Source organism: Belonocnema kinseyi, chromosome 1, assembly GCF_010883055.1.
Source record: "Belonocnema kinseyi isolate 2016_QV_RU_SX_M_011 chromosome 1, B_treatae_v1, whole genome shotgun sequence".
NCBI classification, from domain to species: domain Eukaryota; kingdom Metazoa; phylum Arthropoda; class Insecta; order Hymenoptera; family Cynipidae; genus Belonocnema; species Belonocnema kinseyi.
In genome coordinates this window covers 20,893,572-20,905,484 of record NC_046657.1, presented here as the reverse complement: position 1 = coordinate 20,905,484, position 11,913 = coordinate 20,893,572, and positions in this window count along the sequence as shown.

Here is an 11,913-nt window from a genome sequence, read left to right as displayed (position 1 = left end):
TAACTCGTGTCGCGGAAACGCTTTCTCGATTTCTATTAAACGAGAATTAAGAGTATCGATTCGTTGGATTCCCTTGGACCATTCATGCAGAACGTGGAAGATACGATATCGCGAATTCTATATGAAATTATTTTTTTAAATGAATAATTGTTTTCGAGATTCCCTTTTTTTCCTTGAGCAATTTTTTATTTTCCCTAATAGTTCTGAACTTTTCTTTTAAGAATAAAAACAACTTTACCTCTAGGGGGTTGAAAATGTTAATACAAAAAATTTATGTTTCTAAATTTATTTATTTGTTTACGTACAATTTATACCAATTAGTTGAGTCTTCAAACAAAAAAGAGTTTCCAGTAAATAAATAAAAAAAAAAAAGAATAAAAATGTTGAATTTTCAAGCCATTATTATGATTTTTCAAAAAAAAAATTTAGGTTTTAAAATAAAAATTGTAAGAGTTTCTTACGAAAAGAAATAAAAAATATAATTTTTAAAACAAATAAATTGTCTACACAAATTGTCTATTTTTAATAAAATATGCGATAAATCTTCAAGCTAAAGAAAATAGTTAAATCTTCAGTTAGAAAAACAAAATTTTCAAAATCGAATATCAACAAAATAGTTAAATTTTTAAAATAGAAATGAATTTTTAAATACTCAGTTGAGTTTTGAACTCAAAAACAGAATTTTATACAACAAAATCCATTTTTTTTTAAATGCGTGATAAATTGTCAAGAACAAATAAAATATTTAAATTTTCAATTAGAAGAATTTATGAAAAAAATCTAATTTTCAACAAAATAGTTGTATTTTCAACCAAAGAAATAAATTGTTGTCTAATCAGTGAGTTTTCAACTCAAAAACAGAATTTTTTACAAAAAAATCAATTTTTAATCAAATGATTAATCGGTTGAGTTTTTCAACTCAAAAACGGAATTTTTTCAAAAGAATCCATTTTGAATAAAATGATGGATAAATTTTCAAGTAAAATTAAAATACTTAAATTTTCAGTTAGAAAAATAATTGTGTAACAAAACAAAAGGATTTGCATCCAAATGGTACAGTTTTCAACCAAAAAAGTGAATTTTCAAAAAGAAAGATAAATTTTTTACCAAAAAATACCAAATTTCAGAAAAATACTAGAATTTTTGACTAAAAAAGATAAATTTTCTACCAAAAAAGACAAAATGTCAAAAAAATACATAAATTTGAAATAGAATATTTAAATTTTCATTTTGAAAAATAAATTTTTAACACATTTTCAACAAAATAGTTATATTTTCAACGAAAGAAATAAGTTTCTTATTAAATTGGTGAATATTCATTCAATAAAATGAAGTTTCAACCCAAAAGATGAATTTTTTACAAAAATATAAATTTTCACCGAAACACATGAATTGTAAAATAAAAATGATAAATTTTTAACTAAAAATATAATAAATTTCTAGTCAGAAAAATAAGTTTTTAACAAAAAATCTAATTTTCAGTTTTTAACTCAAAAGCTAAATTTCACACTAAAAAGATAAATTTACAAAATATACATTAATCTTCAACTATGAAAGATTAACTTAAAAAAGGATGATAAATGAATTTCCAAGAAAATGAGTAGTTAAATTTTCAATTCAAATGATAAATCATCTACCACAAAAAACTAAATTTTAACGCAAGTGATGAATTTTTTACCAAAAAAAGACCGAATTTAAACAAAATGCATGAATCTTCAATTAAAAAAACATTAATTTTAAACAAAAAATAAAATAATTAAATTATCAGTTGGAAAAATAAAATTTTTAAATGACGAATTTTCACGAAAATAGCTGTTTTTCCAACTCAATAGCGGAAATGTCTACCAAAAAAGAAAAGTTTTCAAGAAAATACATAAAATCTTATAGTAAAAATATAAATTTTTTAACTAAAAATAGAATATTTAAATTTCCAGTTGCAAAAATAATTTTAAAAAATAGCAAAACAATTTTCAACGAAAGTAATGAATCTTTAACAAAAATAACGAATATTTTCAATAAAAAATATTTTCAACAAAATAGTTTTAATTTCCAACAAAAGAAATGAACTTTTAACCAAAAAGATGATTTTTTGACTAATAAAATCACATTTCTACCAAAAAGATTAATTTTCTACAAAATACATGGACTTTTAAATAAACTGTTGGTTTAAATTTAAAAAGGATTGGAATTGAATTAGGTCCTTTTTGAAAAAAATACTCTTTAAACACTGAACTTTATTTAAATTGTAAAAGTTTTTTTTATAGTTTTTCGAAAAAAAAATGAAATAAAAAATAAAATAAAAGTTTAAAAAATCGTAACAATTCGCAAAAATTTGTAAAGGAGAACAGGAAGCAATTTCGATGGGGTTGCGTGAACGCAAAAGCGTCGACCTGGGAATTCTGGAGTATCCATAGAGGTCATCGTCCGAACGATCTTTGGGGTTCTACCACCCCTGCGCAGGGATGGACTACCTTTGAGAAGAACGCGGGACCAACGACCCTGCGATTTCTTCTCGCCAATCTGATATAAAAAGGCAAGATCAGACTTGAAAATTGAAAAAAATTTATTTAAAAAAATTTTTTTTTTATAATAAAACTTTAAAAAGAATTCCGAATTTCTGCATTTTCTTTGAAATTGTTGAAAAGAGCCATTTTAATCAAGGGAAAAAATTGACGGTCATTAAAAAAAATTCAAGCTTTAAAGTTGAAAAATTTTCATATTAAATTACACTAATTGTTTTAGAAAGGGACTAAATCTGCGAAAAATTTTGTAAAAAAATTTATTTTTTTTAAATGTTTGAAAAGCCAATATTCGATTCTCAAATTCCAATCTCTCCATCCTTTAGGGAAAAAAATGAAATTTTGCTAAATTAAAGCCTTGGATTTCCTTGTTTAAAATGAGACCAAGAACATAAAAAAATATTTACTGGTTCTCGAATTATCGTAAAAAATGTGAAAACGTGCCCAGAATGAAAATCGGTCGGTCATGCTGCAACAGAGCTGTCTTCTCCCATGCTCGACCGCAGCTCGACCAATCAATTTTCGTCCTGTGCACGATTAAAATTTTTTTTGGATAGTTCCAGAACCAGTAAATATTGTATTAAGTCCTTGATTACATTTTGAAAATTTAGTTTTTGACCAATTTTCGATTCTCCAATTCCCCTCTCTGCATTCTTTAAGGAAATAAATAAAAAAATTTGAAATTTCCCCCAATTAAAATCTGGAATTTACTTTTTAAAATGAGACTTTTAAAATAAAAAAAGTTTTCTGGTTCTCGAATTATCGTGCAAAATGTGAAAGCGTGAAAAAAGGGAAAATCTGTCGGTCGAACTGCAGTCGAGCAGTATTTTCCAATGCTCGACCGCAGCATGACCCACCGATTTTCATCCTGTACACGCTTCCACATATTTCACGATAATTCGTGAACCAGTAAATATTTTTTTTATGATCTTGGTCTCATTTGAAAAAGGAAACTTCAGACTTTAATTTAGCGCAATTTCATCTTTTTCTATGCATTTCCTTAAAAAATGCAGAGTGGAAACTGAGAATCAAATATTGGCCAAAAACATCAATAATTTACACATAAAAAGTGGAAAATTTCAATACTTCTGACATGAATATTTTAAAATTAAATTAAAATTAAATTAATCAAAATTAATAAATTAAATTATTCGAAAGGATTAAAAAAAAGTTGAAAATAATTTTTTTTTTTACATTTAGGATAAAATATTAAGAATTCGGGTCGGTTTCAAATCAATTAAAATCAATTTTAAAATCTCTTAACACTATTGAAATCCTCAAAAATCATAAATAATCCTTTTAATTTTTTAAAACCTTATAGGTCCTGTAAAGTCGCTTAAATTTCTTAAAAATATTAAAATCCAACGAAATTCCTTGACATTTTTCGAAATCCCTTGTCATTATTAAAAGCTGTTTTAAAATTTCTTTGAATTTTTGAAAATACAATGAAATATTTCAAATCATTTTAAAACACTTTGCATTTTTAAAGCTTTTGAAAATTGATTGGAATTTTTAAAAATACTTCAAAATATTTAAATTCTGCTCAATCTTCCCAATTTTTTAAGACTCTTGAAAATGCTTTGGAATTTGAAAAAGTACCATAAAATATTTACAATCCTTTGGAAATTATTGAAATTGTTTAAATTTATAAGAAATTCGCTGAAAGTTTTGAAAATACACTACAATATTCGCGATCCTTTAAAATATTTTAAAAGTTTTTAAAGCTCTTGAAAATTACTTTGAATTTTCAAAAACATCCTGTAATCTTTTAAATCTATTGAAATCTTTCTAAATTCCTTAAAACTTTTGAAAGTTTAAAAAATTCCTCAGGATTTTTAAAAACTATCCTAAAATCTTTCAAATCCATTGAAATCATTTGAAATTTTATACCTTGAAACTTTTGAAAGCTTTACAAAATTCCTCAGCATTTTTAAAAAATACCCTAAAATCTTTCAAATACATTGAAATTTTTTCAAATCCCTTGAAATATTTTAAGTATTTTAAAAAATACGGAAAAATCTATAAAATCCTTTGAAATACCTTGAAATATTTTGAAATCCCTTAAAGTTTTTGAAGCTCTTCAAAAATTCTTTGAAATTTAAAAAATATGAAAATATTTATAAAATCCTTTGAAATACCTTGGAATATTTTTAAATCCCATAAAACTTTTTGAAAATTTTTAAAATTCCTTGGATATTTTTAAAGTCCCTAAAATATTTAAAATCTTTTAAAATCTAATTAAACTTTTTGAAGCTCTTCAAAATACCTCGAAAATTTTTAAGATACTCTTAAGTCTTTCAAAACTACTGAAATCTCTTGAAATCGTTTGAAATCCTATTAAGTTATTGGATTGAATTAAAGAAGTCTTGGACTATTTTTAAATTCCTTTAAAAAATTTCAAATCCTTTGAAATCCTTGAAGTCTCTTGACACTTTTTAAAGGTCTTCAAAATTCCTTAGAATTCTTAACCCTCAAAACGGGATTATACCCACCACGACAAATATGTCCGAACACCAAGGTTTCAGGCCCAAGTCCGGTTATTTCCAGTTTCGTTGATCTCTCCAAGATAGTAGGACGAGAAAATCGAATTGGTGCGAATCAGCACCTGTGTACCTTTTACGTGTGGTAAAGTGTTAGCGAGCTGGAATTTTTAAATATTGTTCTCAAGTAAAGGAGTTTCGTTCGTTTCTTGAATGTAAGTATGTTTATGCACATTTATTTGTTATTTATCGAAGTTTTATGATAATTTCCAATAAATTTTGCAAAAATATGATTTTTTCCATCAGATGCATGGGGATGAAGTTGAATAGAGTGTAAAGTATCGAATGCCAAAAATGTCGCGAATAGTAAGCATTTCTTGTTGAAAAAAACGAGAGAAATTCTAAATAAAAAGGTTTTCATGTAATTGATGCATTACTTTCATTTCCCTTCCTTCATAATTGTAAATCATGCATTTGAAAATGCCCTAACGTTGACCTACCAGGAAACATACTAGATTTACATTCTCGGCATAAACAATATTTTTTCATGATTGTGTGTTCCTTCAAGTGTAAAATCCCGCAAAGATTAATTAATTTGAATAAAATGCGAAGAAATGGCGAAATTATTCCAAAAAAGTGTCTTTTCAAAAACGCCGCTTTATTTATAACAAAATTATCATAGGGAAAATAAATGATTATACAAATTTCTATGGAAGCATTGGATTTAGCAGGAAATTTCACACCAAAAATATGTGTTTAACATTTTTCTAGTCTCAATCTTCTTTTTTATATTTGAAGTTAAAAATGCAAAAGCCAGATTCGCACCAGTGTGCCTTTAGTAGGGGCCAGAAAGGAATGTACCGTTTGAGGGTTAAGAATGCCCCAAGATATTTCGAATCTTTTAAAATCCCTTGAAATTTTATAGAACTCTTTAAAACTGATTTCAGTAATTTAACTTTTTTTTAAATAATTGGAATTTTTGTAAATACCATAAAATCTTTAAAATGCTTTGAAATCCCTCCAAATTATTGAAATGTATTAAACATTTTTTGGAACTTTTAAAAATAGTTTAATATATTTCAAATCCTCATAAAACTTGTTGAAACTTTTGAAAGATCCTTCGAGTTTTTCAAAATACCCTAAAATATTTTACACCCTTTGAAACTTTTTAAAGCTCCTGAAAATTTCTTCGAATTTTTAAGAATACCCCAAGTAATTTCACATCTTTTGAAAAATTACTTGAAACTCTATAAAATTCTTTAAAATTGATCTCAGTAATTAGACAAAAAATTTTCTTTAATCCTTGGAATTTTGGTAAATATCATAAAATCTTTTAAATCTTTGTTTTACCTTTGCTCACATTGTTTAAAACCCTCCAAATTGTTTAAATTTATTCAACAATATTTGGAATTTTCTTAACAGTTTGAAATATTTCAAATGCTTGGGAAACTTTAAGCAAATTTTGAAAATTCATTAGAATTTTTGAATCATTTGGAATCCCTTCAAATTGTCCAAAATTTAATAAATATTTCGAAATCCCTTTATACTTTTTAAATATTTTAAAAGTTTCTTGGAATTAAAAAAAAACCCTAAAATTAAAACAAAAGTCTTTGAAATCCCTCCAAATCAGTCAAAAATTTGAAAAATCTTTAAAAATACCCTAAAATATTTCCAGACAATTTTCGAAATTTTCAAAATAAAATTCAAAATTAAAATTAACATAGATTGAAATTATTGAGTTCATAAATTGGGGAAGCATTATCGAATTAAGGATGTTCTTAGCGAGGAAATAAAATAAGAGTCCGCTCTACTAAAAATAAAACGACCCTTCTCAATTGGGCCATGGTGTGAGGTGAGAGGGGTATTTTTAAATTAACTGTATCCTGTGAGTGAAATCTTGAAATGGGGAATCAAGTAACGGGAAATACTCTGGAATTTTTCCAATCAATTGAAAACTCTTTAAACTGTTTAAAGCCCTGGAAAATTCCTTGGAATTTTCTAAAAATACAATGAAACTTTTAAAACACTTTGGAATCCCTTCAAAGTATTGAAGTTTATTTTAAATTATTTTGAATTTTTTTAAATACCTTAAAATATTTGAAATCCCTTGAAACTTAGTAAAGCTCTCGACTAATTTTAGAAACACCATAAACCGATCAAATCCCTTGGAATCCTTAATTTTATTAAAATTGATTAAAATTGAACATCGTTTAAAATACCCTAAAATCTTTGAAATCCTTTGAAATCCCATAAAATTACTCAAATCAATTGATGTCTTGGATTTTTTTTAATTCCCTAAAATATTTCAAATTCTTTAAGATTCTATTAAATTTTTAAAAAAAATTGAACATGTCTTGGAATCGATTAGAATTCCCTCAAATATTTCCAGTCTTTTAAAATCTTTTAAAATCCCTACAAACTTTTTAAAGCTCTTGAAAATTCATTGGAATATTTTTTAATTAACTTTATCCTGTGAGTGAAATCTTGAGATGGGGAAGAATGTGTCGGGAAATATCCTGAAATCTTTCAAATCCCTTGAAACTTTTTAAAGCTTTTAAAAATTCCTAGGAATTAAAAAAAATATCCTGAGATATTTAAAATTCCGTGAAATCCCATTAAATTACTCAATTCGATTGATGTTTTGGAATCGCTTAAAATTTCCTAAAAAATTGCCAATCTTTTGAAATCCCTTGAAACTTATTAAAGCTTTCACAAATTCATTGGAATTTTAAAAAGTACCCTAAAATATTTCGAATGTTTTGAAATCTTCTCAAACTTTTTAAAACTCTTGAAAATTAAAATAATTTAAATCTATTAAAAATTCATTGCAACTTTTAAAATATACCAAAATACTTTTAATATTTTTAAAATCCCTTGCAAATTTTTAAAGTTCCTAAAAAATTCTTTAGAATTAAAAAAAAAACACAAAATCTTTAAAATCATTTAGAAGTCCTTCAAATGATATTAAATATTACTACAAATCTTGTAAAGTCCATTGAAACCTTTTCAAATCTCTTTAAAATTTCTTGTAATGTTTTAAAATATCCTGAAATACTTTAAATCATTTGAAATCTTTAAAAATATTTAAATCTCATGAAATTCCTTGCCATTAAAAAAAACATAAAATCTTTAAAATTACTTTTTAAAATACTTTGAAAACTTTTCAAATTTCTTTTTTAAATTCCTTGGATTTTTTTAAAATATCCTAAAGTATTTTAAATCCTTTGAAATTCCATTAAATTTCTGAAATCAATTGAAAATTTCTTGGAGTCGTTTAAAATTCCCTTGCAAATTTTCAGTCTTTTGAAATTCCTTGAAACTTTTGAAAGCTTAAAAATACATTCAAATCATTAAAATCCTCCAAAATTTCCTGAGCCTTTTTAAATTTTTTGAAAATGCGTTGAAATCTTTTAAAATTCCCTGAAATATCTCAAATCCTTTGAAATTCCATTAAATTACTTACATCAATTAATATTCTGGCATTTTTTAACTTTCTAAAATATTTCAAATCAATTGAAAATACCTTGGAATCTTTTAAAATATCTTTCAGTGTTTAAAAATATTTTGAAATTCCATTAAATTTCTTAAATCAATTGAAAATGTCTTGGAACCGATTAAAATTTCTTAAAATAATCCCAGTATCTTGAAATTTTGTGAAACTCCTTGAAAATTTTTAAAGCTTTTGAAAATTTCACGGAATTTTTTTTTTAAATTGCGTAAAATATTTCCATATCTTTGAAATTTCGTAAAATAATGTAAACTCTTTGAAATTCTATTAAATTTATTAAATGAATTGACAATTTCTTAGAATCTTTTAAAATTCCATAAAATAATTCAAATCCTTTCAAATCCCATTACATTACTCAAATCAATTGATTTCCTGTCATTTTGTTTAAATCCTTAAAATATTTCAAATCCTTTGAAAATGTCTTGCAATCTTTTAAAATATCCTCAAGTATTTGAAAATATTTTGAAATTCCAATATTTTTTTTTTTTAATTTCTTGAAATCCACTTGAAATCGAAATTTTTTGAAATTCCTCAAACTTTTTAAAGTTCTGCAAAATTCCTTGGAATTTTTAAAAATATATTAAAATCATTAAAATCCTTCGAAATTGCCTAAGACTTAAATTTCTTGAAAATGCTTTAGAACCTTTTAAAATCTCCTAAAATGTTTCAAATCCTTGGAATCGTTCAAAACTCTCTTAAAAATGTTCAGTCTTTTAAAATCTTTTAAAACTTCTTGAACCTTTTTAAAGCTTTATGAAAATTCCTTGGAATTTCTAGAAATACCATAAAACCCATAAAATCACTTAAATCCCTTTAAATTATTAAAATGTATTAAAAAATAATTGAAAATCTTTTAAAATATCCTAAAATCTTTAGAATCATTTGTAATCCTATTAAATTATTCAAATCAATTGATGTCTTGGAATTTTTTAATTCCCTAAAATACTTCAAGTCTTTTGAAAATGCCTTGGAATTTTTTTAAATACTCTAAAATATTTCAAATCCTTTAAAATTCCAATAAATTTTTTAAATCAATAGAAATTGTCTTGTAATCTATTAAATTTCCCTGAAATATTTCCAGTCTTATAAAAATCCTTAAAACTTTTTAAAGCTCTTGGAAATTTCTTGGAATTTTTAGAAATACCATAAAACCCGTAAAATCCCTCTGAATCTCTTTAAAGTTTAAATGATTGAAATTTATTAAAAATAATTGAAAATCTTTTAAATTACCCTAAAATATTTCAAATCCTTTGAAATCCCATTAAATTTCTCAAATCAATTGATGTCTTCGATGTTTTTTTAATTCCCTAAAATATTTCAATTGCTTTGAAAACGCCTTGAAATTTTTTAAAATAACCTAAAGTATTTAAAAATCATTTAAAATTCCATTTAATTTCTTAAATCAATAGAAAATGTCTTGTAATCGGTTAAAATTTCCTTAAATATTTCCAGTGGTTTATTAAAGCTCTTAAAAATTCCTCGGAATTTTTAGAAATAACTTTAACCCGATGAAATCACTTAAATCTCTTTAAATTATTAAAATGTACTTTTAAAAAAATTGAAAATTTTGTTAAATCCGTTAAAATTTTTTAAAGCTCCTAAACATTTCTTGGAAATTTTAGAAATACCATAAAACCCATAAAGTCCCCTTAAATTATTGAAATGTATTAAAAATAATTGAACATCTTTTAAAATATCCTAAAATCTTTCGAATCCTTTGAAATCCCATAAAATGACTCTTATTAAAGCTCTTAAAAATTCCTTGGAATTTTCAGAAATAACTTTAACCCCATAAAATCACTTAAATAACTTTAAATTTTTTAAATGTATTAAACAAATAATTTAAAATCTTTTAAAACTTTTTAAAGCTCTTGAAAATCTCTTGAATGATTATAAATACCATGAAACCCATAAAATAACTTTAAATTATTGAAATGTATTCAAAATAATTGAACATCTTTTAAAACACTTAAAAATATTTCATATCCTTTGAAATCCCATAAAATGACTCAAATCAATTGATGTATTGGAATTTTTTTTAATTCCCTAAAATATTTCAATTGCTTTAAAAATGCCTTGAAACCTTTTAAAATAACCTAAAGTATTTAAAAATCATAAAAAATTCCATTTAATTTCTTAAATCAATAGAAAATGTCTTGGAATCGTTAAAAATTTCTTTAAATATTTGCAGTTGTTTAAAATCTTTTAGAATCCCTTAAAACTTTTTAAAGCTTTTGAAAATTTCTTGGACTTTTTAAAAATACCATAAAACCCATAAAGTCTCTTTACATTATTGAAGTGTATTTAAAATAATTGAAAATCTTTTAAAATACCTTAAAATCTTTCGAATCCTTTGAAATCCCATAAAATGACTCAAATCAATTGACGTCTTGGAATTTTTTTTATTTCCTAAGATATTCCAAATCTTTTGAATATTTCTTGGAATCGATTAAAATTCCCTAAAATATTTCCAGTCTTTTAAAATCTTTCAAAAATCTTTAAAACTTATTAAAGCTCTTAAAAATTCCTTGGATTTTTCAGAAATAACTTTAACCCCATAAAATCACTTAAATCCCTTTAAATTATTGAAATGTATTTTAAAAATAATTGAAAATCTTTTAAAATCCGTTAAAATTTTTTAAAGCTCCTAAACATTTCTTGGAATTTTTAGAAATACCATAAAACCCATAGTCCCTTTAAATTAATGAAATGTATTAAAAATAATTGAACATCTTTTAAAATACTTTAAAACATTTCATATCCTTTGAAATCCCATAAAATGACTCAAATCAATTTATGTATTGGATTTTTTTTTAATTCCCTAAAATATTTCAATTGCTTTGAAAATGCCTGGAAATCTTTTAAAATAACCTAAACTATGTAAAAATCATTTGAAATTCTATTTAGTTTCTTAAACCAATAGAAAAATGTCTTGGAATCGATTAAAATTCCCAAAAATATTTCCAGTCTTTTAAAATCTTTTAAAATTCCTTAAATCTTTTTAAGTCTCTTAAAAATCCCTTGGAATTTTTAAAAATACCCTAAAACCCCTCAAATCCCTTGGAATCCCTTTACATTATTGAAATTTATTCAAAATAATAATCCTCAGGATTTTTAAAAATACCATAAAATCTTTAAAACTTTTTGGAATCGCTTCAAATGATTCAAATCTATTAAACTTTCGAAAATTTTCAGTTAAAATTGAAAATTAAAACAAGATTACCTTCCTTTATGAATTAGTGCTCGAGGGGTAAACTGAAATGATAATGATGATGAAATGATTCATAAATTAGAAAAGCATTATCGGATCAAAGATATTCTTGTCGAGGATATAAAATTAAATTCTGCTCCACTAAAAATAAAACGACCCTTCTCAATTAGGCAATGCCGGGCGGGCTACAATGGA